The sequence below is a fragment of the Dama dama genome, chromosome 20, assembly GCF_033118175.1.
Source record: "Dama dama isolate Ldn47 chromosome 20, ASM3311817v1, whole genome shotgun sequence".
In the NCBI taxonomy this organism is placed as follows: Eukaryota; Metazoa; Chordata; class Mammalia; order Artiodactyla; family Cervidae; genus Dama; species Dama dama.
The window spans coordinates 29,707,115-29,721,171 of record NC_083700.1 but is presented as its reverse complement, the minus strand read 5'-3'; the positions used below and the strand labels follow the sequence as shown (position 1 = coordinate 29,721,171).

The window sequence follows — 14,057 nt, the reverse complement described above, 5'->3', positions numbered from 1 at the left end:
ATGATTCTATAATTTCACACTTATAAAGTATCAAATGTCAGGACCTAAAGAAATCCTCAATATATCCACTTCAACAAATAGTGTTGGGAAAACTGGATTGCCACATACAATGTGGAATGAAAGAATGAAACCGAACCCCTGTCTTACACCATACACAAAAATCAAAGACCAGAAACTATAAAACTCCTAGAAGGATACAAAGGGGATAAGCGCTTTGACATCAGTCTTGACAACAGTTTTTTCAGTTTGATGCCATGAGCAAATGTAACAAAACAAAAATAAACAAGTGGGAAACATCAAACTAAAAAGCTTTTGCACAGTAAAGGAAAATATCAACAAAATGAAAAGGCAAGCTACAGAATGGAAGAAAATATTTGCAAGTCGTTTTCTGGTAAGAAGTTAATAACCAAAATAAAATACATAAAGAACTCACATAACTCAATAAAATCCAATTTAAAAATGGACAAAGAAATGGAATAGACATTTTTGCAAAGAAGAAATACAACTGGCCAACAGGTACATGCAAAGGTGCTCAACATCACTATCCATCAGGGAACAGAAATCAAAACCACAATGAGATATCATCTCAAATCTGTAAGAAAGGCTTTCATCAAAAAGATACCAGCTGAGGAGACATGATGAGCAAAGCTCATTCTCCTGAGTTGAAGATATTTATGGACAAGAAGTTATTGAAATTAAATGGTGGCAGATATGTCCAAGGACTATTGTGGGGATTTGATCCCTTTATGAATCTTGTGGTAGATGAATGTGTAGATGGCAACTAGTGGCAACAGAACAATATTGGAATGGTGGTAATACAAGGAAGTAGCATCATCATGTTAGAAGCCTTAGAACGAGTATGAACAATGGCTGTGCTCACCAAAGGAATCAACTGCTTCCATGCATCCCCTTTCCACATTTTATGAGAAAAATTGGGTCGTGTACATTTTCTTACTGAACTTTTTTGTTAAATAACTGTAATAGTCAAAAATGCTTTCTCAGCTGTTCTCAATATACAATATTTGATCTTATTCTGATTTTTTTCTATCATGACCTGTTCCTGGTTGGAAAAACAACAAAAAGATAACAAACAAGTAGTGAGGATGTGGAGAAAAGCAGATAGTTGTGTACTGATGGTGGGAATGTAAACTGGCACAGCCATTATGAAAAACAGTACAAAGGTTTCTTAAAAAAAATGAGAACTGATATATGACCCAGCAATTCCACTTCTGGGTATATATCCAAAAAAAGAAAAGAAAACAAGATGTCAAAGAGACACTGCACTCCTGTGTTCATGGCATTATTCACAATAACCAGACATGGAAACAACCCAAGTGTCCATCAACAGATAAACACTTAAAGAAGACATGGTGCTACTATTCGACATAGTTTTGGAAGTGTTGGCCACAGCAATCAGAGCAGAAAAAGAAGTAAAAGGAATCCAGATAGGAAAAAAAGAAGTAAAACTCTCACCTCTACATAGAAAATCCTAAAGACTCTACCAGAAAATTACTAGAGCTAATCAATGAATATAGCAAAGTTGCAGGATATAAAATTAACACACAGAAATCCTTTGCATTCCTATACACTGAGAAAACAGAAAGAGAAATTAAGGAAACAATACCATTCACCATTGCAACGAAAAGAATAAAATACTTAGGAGTATATCTATCTAAAGAAACAAAAGACCTATGTATAGAAAACTATAAAACACTAATGAAAGAAATCAAAGAGGACACAAATAGATGGAGAAATATACTGTGTTCATGGATTGGAAGAATTAATATTGTGAAAATGAGTATACTATCCAAAGCAATCTATAGATTCAATGCAATCCCTATCAAGCTACCAACGGTATTTTTCACAGAACTAGAACAAATAATTTCTCAATTTGTATGGAAATACAAAAAAACCTCAAATAGCCAAAGCAATCTTGAGAAAGAAGAATGGAACTGGAGGAATCAACCTGCCTGACTTCAGGCTCTACTACAAAGCCACAGTCATCAAGACAGTATGGTACTGGCACAAAGACAGAAATATAGATCAATGGAACAAAATAGAAAGCCCAGAGATAAATCCACACACCTATGGACACCTTATCTTTGACAAAGGAGGCAAGGATATACAATGGAAAAAAAGACAACCTCTTTAACAAGTGGTGCTGGGAAAATTGGTCAACCACTTGTAAAAGAATGAAACTAGAACACTTTCTAACACCATACACAAAAATAAACTCAAAATGGATTAAAGATCTAAATGTAAGACCAGAAACTATAAAACTCCTAGAGGAGAACATAGGCAAAACACTCTCTGACATAAACCACAGCAGGATCCTCTATGACCCACCTCCCAGAATATTGGAAATAAAAGCAAAACTAAACAAATGGGACCTAATGAAACTTAAAAGCTTTTGCACTACAAAGGAAACTATAAGCAAGGTGAAAAGACGGCCTTCAGAATGGGAGAAAATAATAGCAAGTGAAGCAACAAAGGATTAATCTCAAAAATATATAAGCAACTCCTACAGCTCAATTCCAGAAAAATAAATGACCGTCAAAAAATGGGCCAAAGAACCAAACAGACATTTCTCCAAAGAAGACATACAGATGGCTAACAAACACATGAAAAGATGCTCAACATCACTCATTATCAGAGAAATGCAAATCAAAACCTCAATGAGGTACCATTACATGCCAGTCAGAATGGCTGCTATCCAAAAGTCTACAAGCAAAACTGCTGGAGAGGGTATGGAGAAAAGGAAACCCTCTTACACTGTTGGTGGGAATGAAAACTAGTACAATCACTATGGAGAACAGCGTGGAGATTTCTTAAAAAACTGGAAATAGAACTGCCATATGACCCAGCAATCCCACTCCTGGGCATACACACCGAGGAAACCAGATCTGAAAGAGACACGTGTACCCCAGTGTTCATAACAGCACTGTTTATAATTGCCAGGACATGGAAGCAACCTAGATGCCCATCAGCAGACGAATGGATAAGAAAGCTATAGTCCACATACACAATGGAGTATTACTCAGCCATTAAAAAGAATTCATTTGAATCAGTTCTAAAGAGATGGATGAAACTGGAGCCCATTATACAGAGTGAAGCAAGCCGGAAAGATAAACACCAATACAGTATACTAACGCATATATATGGAATTTAAAAAGATGGTAATGATAACCCTATATGCAGGACAGAAAAAGAGACACAGATGTATAGAACAGACTTTTGGACTCTGTGGGAGAAGGCGAGGGTGGGTTGGTCTGAGAGAATAGCATTGAAACATGTATATTATCAAGTGTGAAACATCGCCAGCCCAGGCTGGATGCATGAGCAAGTGCTCAGGGCTGGTGCACTGGGAAGACCCAGAGGGACGGGATGGGGAGGGAGGTGAAGGGGGGATCAGGATGGGGAACACATGTAAATCCATGGCTGATTCATGTCAATGTATGGCAAAAACCACTACAGTATTGTAAAGTAATTAGCCTCCAAGTAACAACAATAAATTAAAAAAAAAAAAAAGAAGACGTGGTGTGGATGCATGATGCATACCTGCATACAGTCACACAGACAAAAAACGGGACAGTGTTCAGCCACGAGGAAAGAGGAAACCCTGCCATTTGTGACAACACAGATGGATCTAAATGAAATAAGCCAGACAAAGACCAATACTGCATGGTGTCACTTACATGTGGAAGCTGGAAGAAAAAAAAAAAACCAACCTTAAAAGTCAAAAACTCTAGTCAAGAAACACTAGAAGTGGTTGCCAGGGGTTTGGGGGGGGGGGGGGTGGAGAATAGAAGAGAGAGAAGCTTATGATAAAAGGATACAAATTCTCTGCTCTAAGATGAATAATGACTGAAAAATCTAATGTACAACATGGTGACCATAGTTGATAACACCATATTATACAGGTGAAATTTCCTTAGGGATTAGAACTTAAATATTCTCACTGATATATACAAAAACACAAGGTGATGGATGGGTTAACTGAATAGACATGGAGGAATCCTTTCACACTATATATCAAATCATCATGATGTACATTTCAAATACCTTACAATTTTGTCAACTATACTTCACCAGGGCTTCCCTGGTGGCTCAGATGGTAAAGAATCCACCTGTGATACAGGAGACCTGGGAATGGCTACCCACTTCAGCATTCTGGCCCAGAGAATTCCATGGACAGAGGAGCCTGGCAGGCTCCTCTACAGTCTATGGAATCGCAAAAAGTCAGACACAACTGAGCAACTTTGACATCACTTCACGAGGATATCTCAACAAAGCTGAAAAAAAGGGAAAAAATCCTCAGTATCTCCACTGTCGTGATCTTAAATACAGGACATTTTAATTGAAGCCAATATTCTTTCTTACCTAAACTACTAAATCTTGCCCTCCGGGTCAGAGGGTAGTAACAGGGAGCTGAATGTCCACCCCCACTAGACAATGACAAGACAGAATAACATTGTGGAAAGTGAGGCAAGTCATCACTCTACTCCCAGTCTCTGGTATGCTGAAGTTCAGGGGAAGCTGAGATTCCACCCTTAACCTACAGCAAAAAAGTGGGGTGAGTCAGCCCTAGGCTTTCTCTTCCCCTGTGTCAGGGAAGCTCAGTGGAATTGAGCATTGTTGTTTAGTTGCTAAATCCAGCCTGACTCTTGCTTTTCCCAGGCAAGAATACTGGAGTGCGTTGTCATTTCTTTCTCCAGGGGATCAACCCAACCCAGGAACCGAAACGCCTGTCTCCTGCATTGTAGGCAGATTCTTTACCACTGAGCCACCAATACACATTGTCCAGTCGCTAAGTCGTGTCTGACTCTTTGCGACCACATGGACTGCAGGCTTCCCTGTCCTTCACTATCTCCCAGAGTTTGCTCAAACTTATGTCCACTGAGTTGATGATGTCATCCAACCATCTAAGCCTCTGTTGCCCCCTTCTCCTGCCCTCAACCTTTCCCAGCATCAGGATCTTTTCCAATGAGTCAGCAACAAATTTATGAGTTAGTATATCCCATTTTTGTAAGGTAAGAGCAAGTGGGAACTGAAATTTCAGCTCATTCATTTGCAACAAGGCAGTTAAGAGTCAGCACTCCACTTCTGCTGAAATGGTGACATTAGGGCCCAAGGAGAAGCCAAAACCCATTTAGCTATCATGTTGTTCCATAGGAAAACTGCTAGTTAAAAAGGATTAACTATGACCCTGAGTATCAGAATATAATGTCCACAATACCACAAAACACTCAAAAATCAGCCAAACTAACCACTAGGAACATTCTAATTTAAATGAGAAAAAACAACTGACGTATGTTCAAGAGAATCAGATCTTAGAATGGTGTGACAAGGAATTTAAAGAAATTAACATATATACATGGGTACATAGTCGTGTCTGACTCTTTGTGATCCCACAGACTGTGGCCCACCAGGCTCCTCTGTCCAGGGAATTTTCCAGGCAAGAACATGGAGTGGGTTGCCACTTCCTACTCCAGGGAATCTTTCTGACCCAGGGATTGAACCCGAATCTCTTCCATCTCCTGCACTGGCAGGTGGATTCTTTACCACAGAGCCATCTGGGAAGCCTATACAATACCAAACTAAAATAACTAAAAAACTTGATAAATTACCTCAATAGTAAAGTGAAAATGACAGAGAACAGAATCATTGAACTTCAGACCAAATCAATATAATTTACCCAAAATAGATGAAAAAATATTTAACAGTCTCAAGAACCTGTGGGAGAATAAGAAAATGGCTAACATTCATACCACTGCCATCCTAGGAGGAGCAGTGGAACTCAAAAAGTATTTTAACAAATAATGACTAAAAATCTCCCAAACTTGCCAACATATAAACGTACAGATGCAAAACCCTTAAGAATGGAATTAGAGGGATAAATCTAAAGGATTTACGGAATAAATCCAAAGAAATCCACATCAAGACCCATCACTGAGTTCTGAAAGCTTACAAACACAGAAAAGCCTTGAAAGGAGCCAATGTAATTGCATTACAAAGAACATCAATTCCAACAACAGTGGATTTCTCAATGAGGGACATAAGGAAGTGGAACAAAGTTGTTCAAAGAAGAAAAGAAAAAACATCAACAAGTCCTGTACTCAAAAAGAAATATCCTTCAAACAAGAAAACCAATCAAAAAGATATTCTCACAAAGCAAACAAAACTTTGTCATTGGCAAACCTACCCTTAAATGTATGATTAAAGAAGTCTGCTAAACAGAGGAAGTGAAGTCGCCCAGTCGTGTCCGACTCTGTGACCCCATGGACTGCAGCCCACCAGGCTCCTCCGTCCACGGGAGTTTCCAGGCAAGAGCACTGGCGTGGGGTGCCATTGCCTTCTCCAGGGAATCTTCCCAAAGATGTGTTAAGAGAATGAACATCAATCTTCAGAAAAGAACACTGTAATGGCTAAGAATGAGGGTAAACAATACGTTTCCTCATGGGTACCTTAAATCTTATGTGATGGCTGATGTAAAAATTATAACAATATCTCATAAGGTGCTATATATAGAGGAAATATTTAAAGATAATCCTAGTTTACAACAGGAAAAGGGTAAAAGGATCTGAATACTTTCTATACTCAACTCCAAATAATAAATCATCAGTATAGACTGTAAGTTAAAAATGAATAATACAAGATCTAAAACAATCATTAAGAAACTATTCAAGCGCTATATAAAACTATATAAAAACACTATAAAAAAAGATGGAATCTTAGAACTTCCTGATAGTCCAGCAGCTAAGACTCACTCTCCCAATGCAAGGGCCCAGGTTCATCCCTGGTTTGGAAACTAGATTGCACATGCAGCAACTAAAGATACTACATGTCACAATTAAGACCCAGTGCAGCCAAATCATAAATAAAAATAAATATTAAGATAGAATTTTTTTTTAAATGTTTACGTAACCCACATGAAGGCAAGAAAAGAAAAACAGAGGAATCAAACAGTAAGAGATTTAATACCTAGCATATCAATAAGTGACTTAAAATATAAATGGTCTAAATACACATATTAAAAGACAGAAGTTGGCAGAATGGATAAAATTAAAACATGCTCCAACAATACATTCTCTAAAAGAAACCCACTTCAAACAAAGACGTTAAGTACTCTTCTGTTTAAGACAAAAAGACAGGAAAAGAAGATACACCATGAAGATACTGATTTTCTTAAAAAACAGAACAGGGACAATTTTTGAAAAGGTAGTGGAAGGAGCTCTGCAGATGCCTTCATGGGGAAATAACCATAACTGGGGAAATTCTTTTTTTAATAACCACAGGAAATCTGTCAATTGTCCTCAGACCATACAGTTTTTTAAAAAAAAGAACAAACATACACTTAGGGAAAGTACTAAAGCTTGGTGGAAGAAACAGCAAGTCTGTGGCACTGAAGCTACAACCCACTCTCCACTTCCCACAACTCCAGGTAGACAGGACCAAAAAGACCTTCCCACAGGCTCCAAGTCAAGGGTAGGCCATCAGCGTTTCTCATCCTGCACAGACAGCTCTGGACTGCAGATGCTCAACTCAAGGCAGCGCAACCAAGAGGTCAGAAACTCCCTTCCTCCACACAGCCCCAAAATATAAGACACAACTCTACCCTAGACACAGCAGAACAAAAATTCTGGGGCCAACTGGCTCATTTGCTTGTAATGCACAGGTTGCATGCCCAAGAAGAGCAAAGTCAGTAAGACAACTGTACTCCACCTAGTATCCTGCTCATACAGTAGGGAAGTCACCCCAAGAAGTGAGCCACTAGCCCCACCTACAGCTCTCCCAAAAACACAAGAGACGACTCCACACATGGACATCATCAGATGGTCAATACCAAATTGAAACTGATTATAGTCTTTGCAGCCAAAGATAGAAAAGCTCTATACAGTCAGGAAAATCAAGACCAGGAGCTGACTGTGGCTCAGATCATGAACTCATTGCCAAATTCAGACTTAAATTGGAGAAAGTAGGGAAAACCACTCGACCATTCAGGTATGACCTAAATCAAATCCCTTATGATTATACAGTGGAAGTAACAAACAGATTCAAGGGATTAGACCTGACAGACAGAGTGCCTAAAGAGCTATGGATGGAGGACTGTAACATTGTACAGGAGGCAGTGATCAAGACCATCCCCAAGGAAAAGAAATGCAAAAAGGCAAAATGGTTGTCTGAGGAGGCCTTACAAATAGCTGAGAAAAGAAGAGAAGCGAAAGGCAAAGGAGAAAAGGAAAGATATACCCATTAGAATGCAGTGTTCCAAAGACTAGCAAGGAGAGATAAGAAAGCCTTCCTTAGTGATCAATGCAAAAAAAAAAATGGAGGAAAACAACAGAATGGGAAAGACTAGAGAACTCTTCAATAATATTAGAGCTACTAAGGGAACATTTCATGCAAAGATGGGCACAATAAAAGACAGAAACGGTATGGACCTAACAGAATCAGAAGATATTAAGAGGTGGAAAGAATACACAGAAGAACTATACCAAAAAGATTTTAATGACCCAGATAACCACAATGGTGTGATCACTCACCTAGATCCAGACATTCTGCTTATTGTCACCCTGCTTATTTAACTTAGATGTGGAGTACATCATGTGAAATGCTGGGCTGGATGAAGCACAAGCTGGAATCAAGACTGCCAGGAGAAGTATCAATAACCTCAGATATGCAGATGACACCACCCTTATGGCAGAAAGCAAAGAGGAACTGAAGAGCCTCTTGAAAGTGAAAGAGGAAAATGAAAAAAAAAAAAAAGAAAGTGAAAGAGGAGAGTAAAAAAGCTGGCTTAAAACTCAACATTCAAAAAACGAAGATCAAGGCATCCAGTCCTATCACTTCAAGGCAAACAGTTGGGGAAACAATGGAAATAATAACAGACTTTATTTTCTTGGGCTCCAAAAATCACTGCAGATGGTGACTGCAGCCATGAAATTAAAAGATGCTTGCTCCTTGGAAGAAAGCTATGACCAACCTAGACAGCATGTTAAAAGGCAGAGACATTACTTTGCTGACAAATGTCCGTCTGGTCTAAGCTACGGTTTTGAGTTGGACCAGAAAGAAAGCTGAGTACCAAAGAATTGATGGTTTTCAACTGTGGTGTTGGAGAAGACTCTTGAGAGTCCCTTGGACTGCAAGGAGATCAAAACAGTCAATCCTAAAGGAAATCAGTCCTGAATATTTATTGGAAGGACTGATGCTGAAGCTGAAGCTCCAATACTTTGGCCACCTGATACAAAGAGCCAATTCACTGGAAAAGACCCTGATGCTGGAAAAGATTGAGGGCAGGAGGAGAAGGGGACGACAGAGGATGAGATGGCTGGATGGTATCACCAACTCGATGACATGAGTTTGGGTAAACTCCAGGAGTTGGTGATGGACAGGGAGGCCTGGCGCGCTGTGGTCCATGGGGTCGCAAAGAGTCAGAAATGACTGAGCGACTGAACTGACTGACAGCTCCAGAGCAGCAGCTCAGAGACTTCACCCAGGAAAGAGGCAGACTTTAAGAACAGAGAGCTCTGAAGTACTTCCCCAAACAACTGACTTTACTTGGAACAGAATATGCAAAAGTTCAAGACTAAGAGCACTTCCTGAAACAGAAAATTTTGATGGTAAACAAGAGGAAGTTGATACCTTCGTGAGAACAATAAGCTAAACTACAAGTCAACTGTTTATCAGAGACCCAAGGAACCTAAAAAGGAACCCACCTGGGATCACGACAAACCTCAAAGACAATCTCAAAAACTATCTTAGAACAGGGTCTGAATTTCATTACAAAGGACTATGGGAAAAGTTATATCCCAAGGCATAGCCTGGTGTGATATCAAGAGAGGTAGATTTCATAACAGATCAAAAATATAAACAGAACACACCTAAAATCATGATATGCCAGGATGACTACATATGCCCAAGATTAAGCCCTCTGATAAGAAATATCAGAGGCTTCATATTGTTCAATCACTAAGTTGTGTCCAACTCTGCAACCCCATGACTGCAGCATGCCAGACTCCTCTGTCCTCTATCTCCCAGGGTTTGTTCAAATTCTTGTCCACTGAGTTGGAAATGCTATCTAACCGTCTCATCCTCTGTCGCCCCCTTCTCCCCTTGCCCTCAATCCTTCCCAGCATCAGGGTCTTTCCCAATGAGTGAGCTCTTCAGGTGGCTATAGAATTAGAGCTTCAGCAACACTCTTCCAAAGAATATTCAGAGCTGATTTCCTCTAGGATTGACTAGTTTGATCTCATAACAGTCCAAGGGACTCTCAAGAGTCTTCTCCAGCCTAACAATTCAAAAGCATCAATTCTTCGGCACTCAGTCTTCTTTGTGGCCCAACTATCACAAACATACATGACTAATGGAAAAACCATACATCTTTTACTATACGGATTTTTGTCAGCAAAGTGATGTTTCTGCTTTTTAATATTCTGTATAGGTTTATCATAGCTTTCCTTCCAAGGAGCAAGTGTCTTTCATTTCACGGCTGCAGTCACTGTCCACAGTGATTCTGAAGCTCATGAAAATAAAATCTGTCACTGTTTCCACTTTTTCCCCATGTATTTGCCATGAAGTGATGGGACCAGATGCCACGGTCTTAGTTTTTCTAACAAGTTTCAAGTCAGCTTTTTCAGTCTCCTCCTTCACCCTCATCAAGAGGCTCAATAGTTTCTCTTCACTTTCTGCCATTACAGTGATATCATTTGCACATGTGAGGTTGTTGATATTAAAAAGCAAGAGAGTTCCAGAAGCCATTACAGTGATATCATTTGCACATGTGAGGTTGTTGATATTAAAAAGCAAGAGAGTTTCAGAAAAACATCTATTTCTGCTTTATTGACTATGCCAAAGCCTTTGACTGTGTGGATCACAATAAACTGTGGAAAATTCTGAAAGAGATGGGAACACCAGACCACCTGATCTGCCTCTTGAGAAACCTGCATGCAGGTCAGGAAGCAACAGTTAGAACTGGACATGGGACAACAGACTGGTTCCAAATAGGAAAAGGAGTACGTCAAGGCTGTATATTGTCACCCTGCTTATTTAACTTATATGCAGAGTACATCATGAGAAACGCTGAGCTGGAGGAAGCACAAGCTGGAATCAAGACTGCTGGAAGAAATATCAATAACCTCAGATATGCAGATGACACCACCCTTATGGCAGGAAGTGAAGAAGAACTAAAGAGCCTCTTGATGAAAGTGAAAGAGGAGAGTGAAAAAGCTGGCTTAAAGCTCAACATTCAGAAAACTAAGATCATAGCATCTGGTCCCATCACTTCATAGATGGGGAAAAAGTGGAAACAGTGTCAGACTTTATTTTTTTGGGCTCCAAAATCACTGCAGATGGTGACTGCAGCCAAGAAATTAAAAGACACTTACTCCTTGGAAGGAAAGCTATGACCAACCTAGACAGCATATTAAAAAGCAGAGACATTACTTTGCCAACGAAGGTCCGTCTAGTCAAGGTTATGATTTTTCCAGTAGTCATGTATGGATGTTTTAAGAGTTGGACTATAAGTAAGGCTGAGTGCCGAAGAATTGATGTTTCTGAACTGTGGTGTTGGAGAAGACTCTTGAGAGTCCCTTGGACTGCAAGGAGATCCAACCAGCCCATCCTAAAGGAGACCAGTCCTGGGTGTTCATTGGAAGGACCGATGTTGAAGCTGAAACTCCAATACTTTGGCCACCTGATGTGAAGAACCGACTCATTGGAAAAGACCCGGATGCTGGGAAAGACTGAGGGCAGGAGGAGAAGGGGGCGACAGAGGATTAGATGGTTGGATGGCATCACCGACTCAATGGACATGGGTTTGGGCGGACTCCGGGAGTTTGTGATGGACAGGGAGCCCTGGCGTGCTGCGATTCACGGGGTCGCAAAGAATTGGACACGACTGAGCGACTAAACTGAACTGAATGTTAATTTCAGTTTATCTTTCATCCAGCCTGGTATTTTGCATGATGTACCATGTATATAAGTTAAATAAGCAGGGTAACAATATACAGCCTTGACGTACTCCTTTTCCAATTTACAACTAGTCAGTTGTTTCACGTCTGGTTCTAACTGTTGCTTCTTGACCCACATACAGGTTTCTCAGGAGACAGGTAAGGTGGTCTGGTGTTCTCATCTCTTTTAAGAATTTTCCAGTTTGTTGTGATCCACACAATCAAAGGCTTTAGCACAGTTAATGAAGCAGAAGTAGATGTTTTCCTGGAATTCCCTTGCGTTCTCCATGATCCAACAAATGTTGGCAATTTGATCTCTGGTTCCTCTGCCTCTTCAAAACCCAACTTGTACATCTGAAAGTTCTCAGTTCACATACTGCTGAAGCCTAACTTGAAGGATTTTTGGCATAACCTTGCTTTGTGAAATGAGTGCAATGGTACAGAAGTTTAAACTTTCTTTGGCATTGCCCTTCTTTGGGACTGGAATGAAAACTTACCTTTTCCAGTCCAGTAGCCACTGCTGAGTTTTCCAAATCTGCTGACACATTGAGCACAACACTTTAACAGCATCATCTTGTACAATTTTAAATAGCTCAACTTGAATTCTGTCACCTCCACTAGCCTTGGTCACCTCTACTAGTTTTGATCATAGTAATGCTTCCTAAGACCCACTTGACTTCACACTCCAGGATGTCCAGCTCTGGGTGAGAGACCACACCATCATGGTTATCCAGGTCACTAAGACGTTTTCTGTATAGTTTTTCTGTGTTTTCTTGCCACCTTTTCTTAAATTCTTCTGCTTCTGTTAGGTCCTTACCATTTCTATCCTTTATTGTGCCCATCCTGCCATGAAATGTTCCCTTGGTAAGTCCAGTTCTTTTGAAGTGGAATATAAACCTGACTTCGTTAAAATGATCTAGTCAAGTCACTAAACAAACAAACAATTGGCAGTCTTGGGGGTTGGGGAGATAAGCATTACAAAAGAAGGCAGAAATGGAAAAACGAAAGAACAAAGGTTATGTGATATATAAAGAAAAGAAAAAGCAAGATGGCAGGCATAAGTCCAACTATATCAACAGTAATATTAAGTGTAAATAGAATAAACAAGCCAACCAAAAGACAGCAATTGTTAAGCTGGATTAAAAACAAAACCAAAAATAAGCTTTTTTGGTTACAAAAATACAAAATATACAATTTATATTCAAATACACAAATAGATTCAAATGTGGTCACAAAGAGTCAGACAGGACTGAGCAACTGAACAACAATGGAAGGTAAGAAAAGATATCATACAAACAGCAACAGTAAGATAATGGCTATAATAATTAAAGTACTTCCTAGTCCCCAGAATATATGGAAGAATGAAAGACTAATGTATAAAACTCAATTGTATTTTTATGCAGTAAATAATGAATATGAAGTAATAGACAATCCAAAAAAAATGAAATTAAGAAGATATTCTCATTTATAATAGCATTAGAAAGAATACAGTACAGTTGACCCTGAACAGCATGGGTCTGAATAGCACAGGTAAACCTATACATCAGTATTCTCCAATAGTAAATACCACAGTGGGCTTCCCTGGTGCCTCAGACGGTAGAGAGTCTGCCTGCAGTGCAGGAGATCCAGGTTCAATCCCTGGGTTCGGAAGATCCCCTGGAGAAGGAAATGGCAACCCACTCCAGTATTCTTGCCGGAAAATCCCATGGATGGAGGAGCCTGGCGGGCTACAGTCCATAGGGTTGCAAAGAGTAGGACACAACTGAGCAACTTCACTTTTTAATACTACAGTATCACACAATTCATGGCTGGTTTTATCTATGGATGCAGAATCACAGGTATGGAGGAACCAAATTGTATATACAGAGAAATGACTGTAAATTATGCACAAATTTTTGCTTTGTCTGCTCAGAAGGTTGGCATCCCAACCACGACAATGTTCAAGGGCAAACTGTACTTAGAAATAAATTTCTTAACATGTAAAACCTATATTCCAAAACCTGTAAAATACTGTTCAAAGAAATTAGAGAATTCCTAAATATAGGCATACCCTGGAGATACTGCGGGGTTGGTTCCAGACCATCACAATAAACTGAGTTTCACAATAAA

At 39.6% G+C, this 14,057-nt stretch overlaps 1 protein-coding gene and 1 pseudogene across 2 annotated transcripts in view; one reads left to right on the top strand and one right to left on the bottom strand.

Annotated features, from left to right (window-relative positions):
* TRIM33 (tripartite motif containing 33) overlaps positions 1-14,057 on the bottom strand; it is a 137,577-nt gene that overhangs the window by 106,603 nt on the left and 16,917 nt on the right. The window lies entirely within an intron of this gene.
* On the top strand, positions 639-863 carry LOC133040872 (small nuclear ribonucleoprotein G-like; annotated as a pseudogene).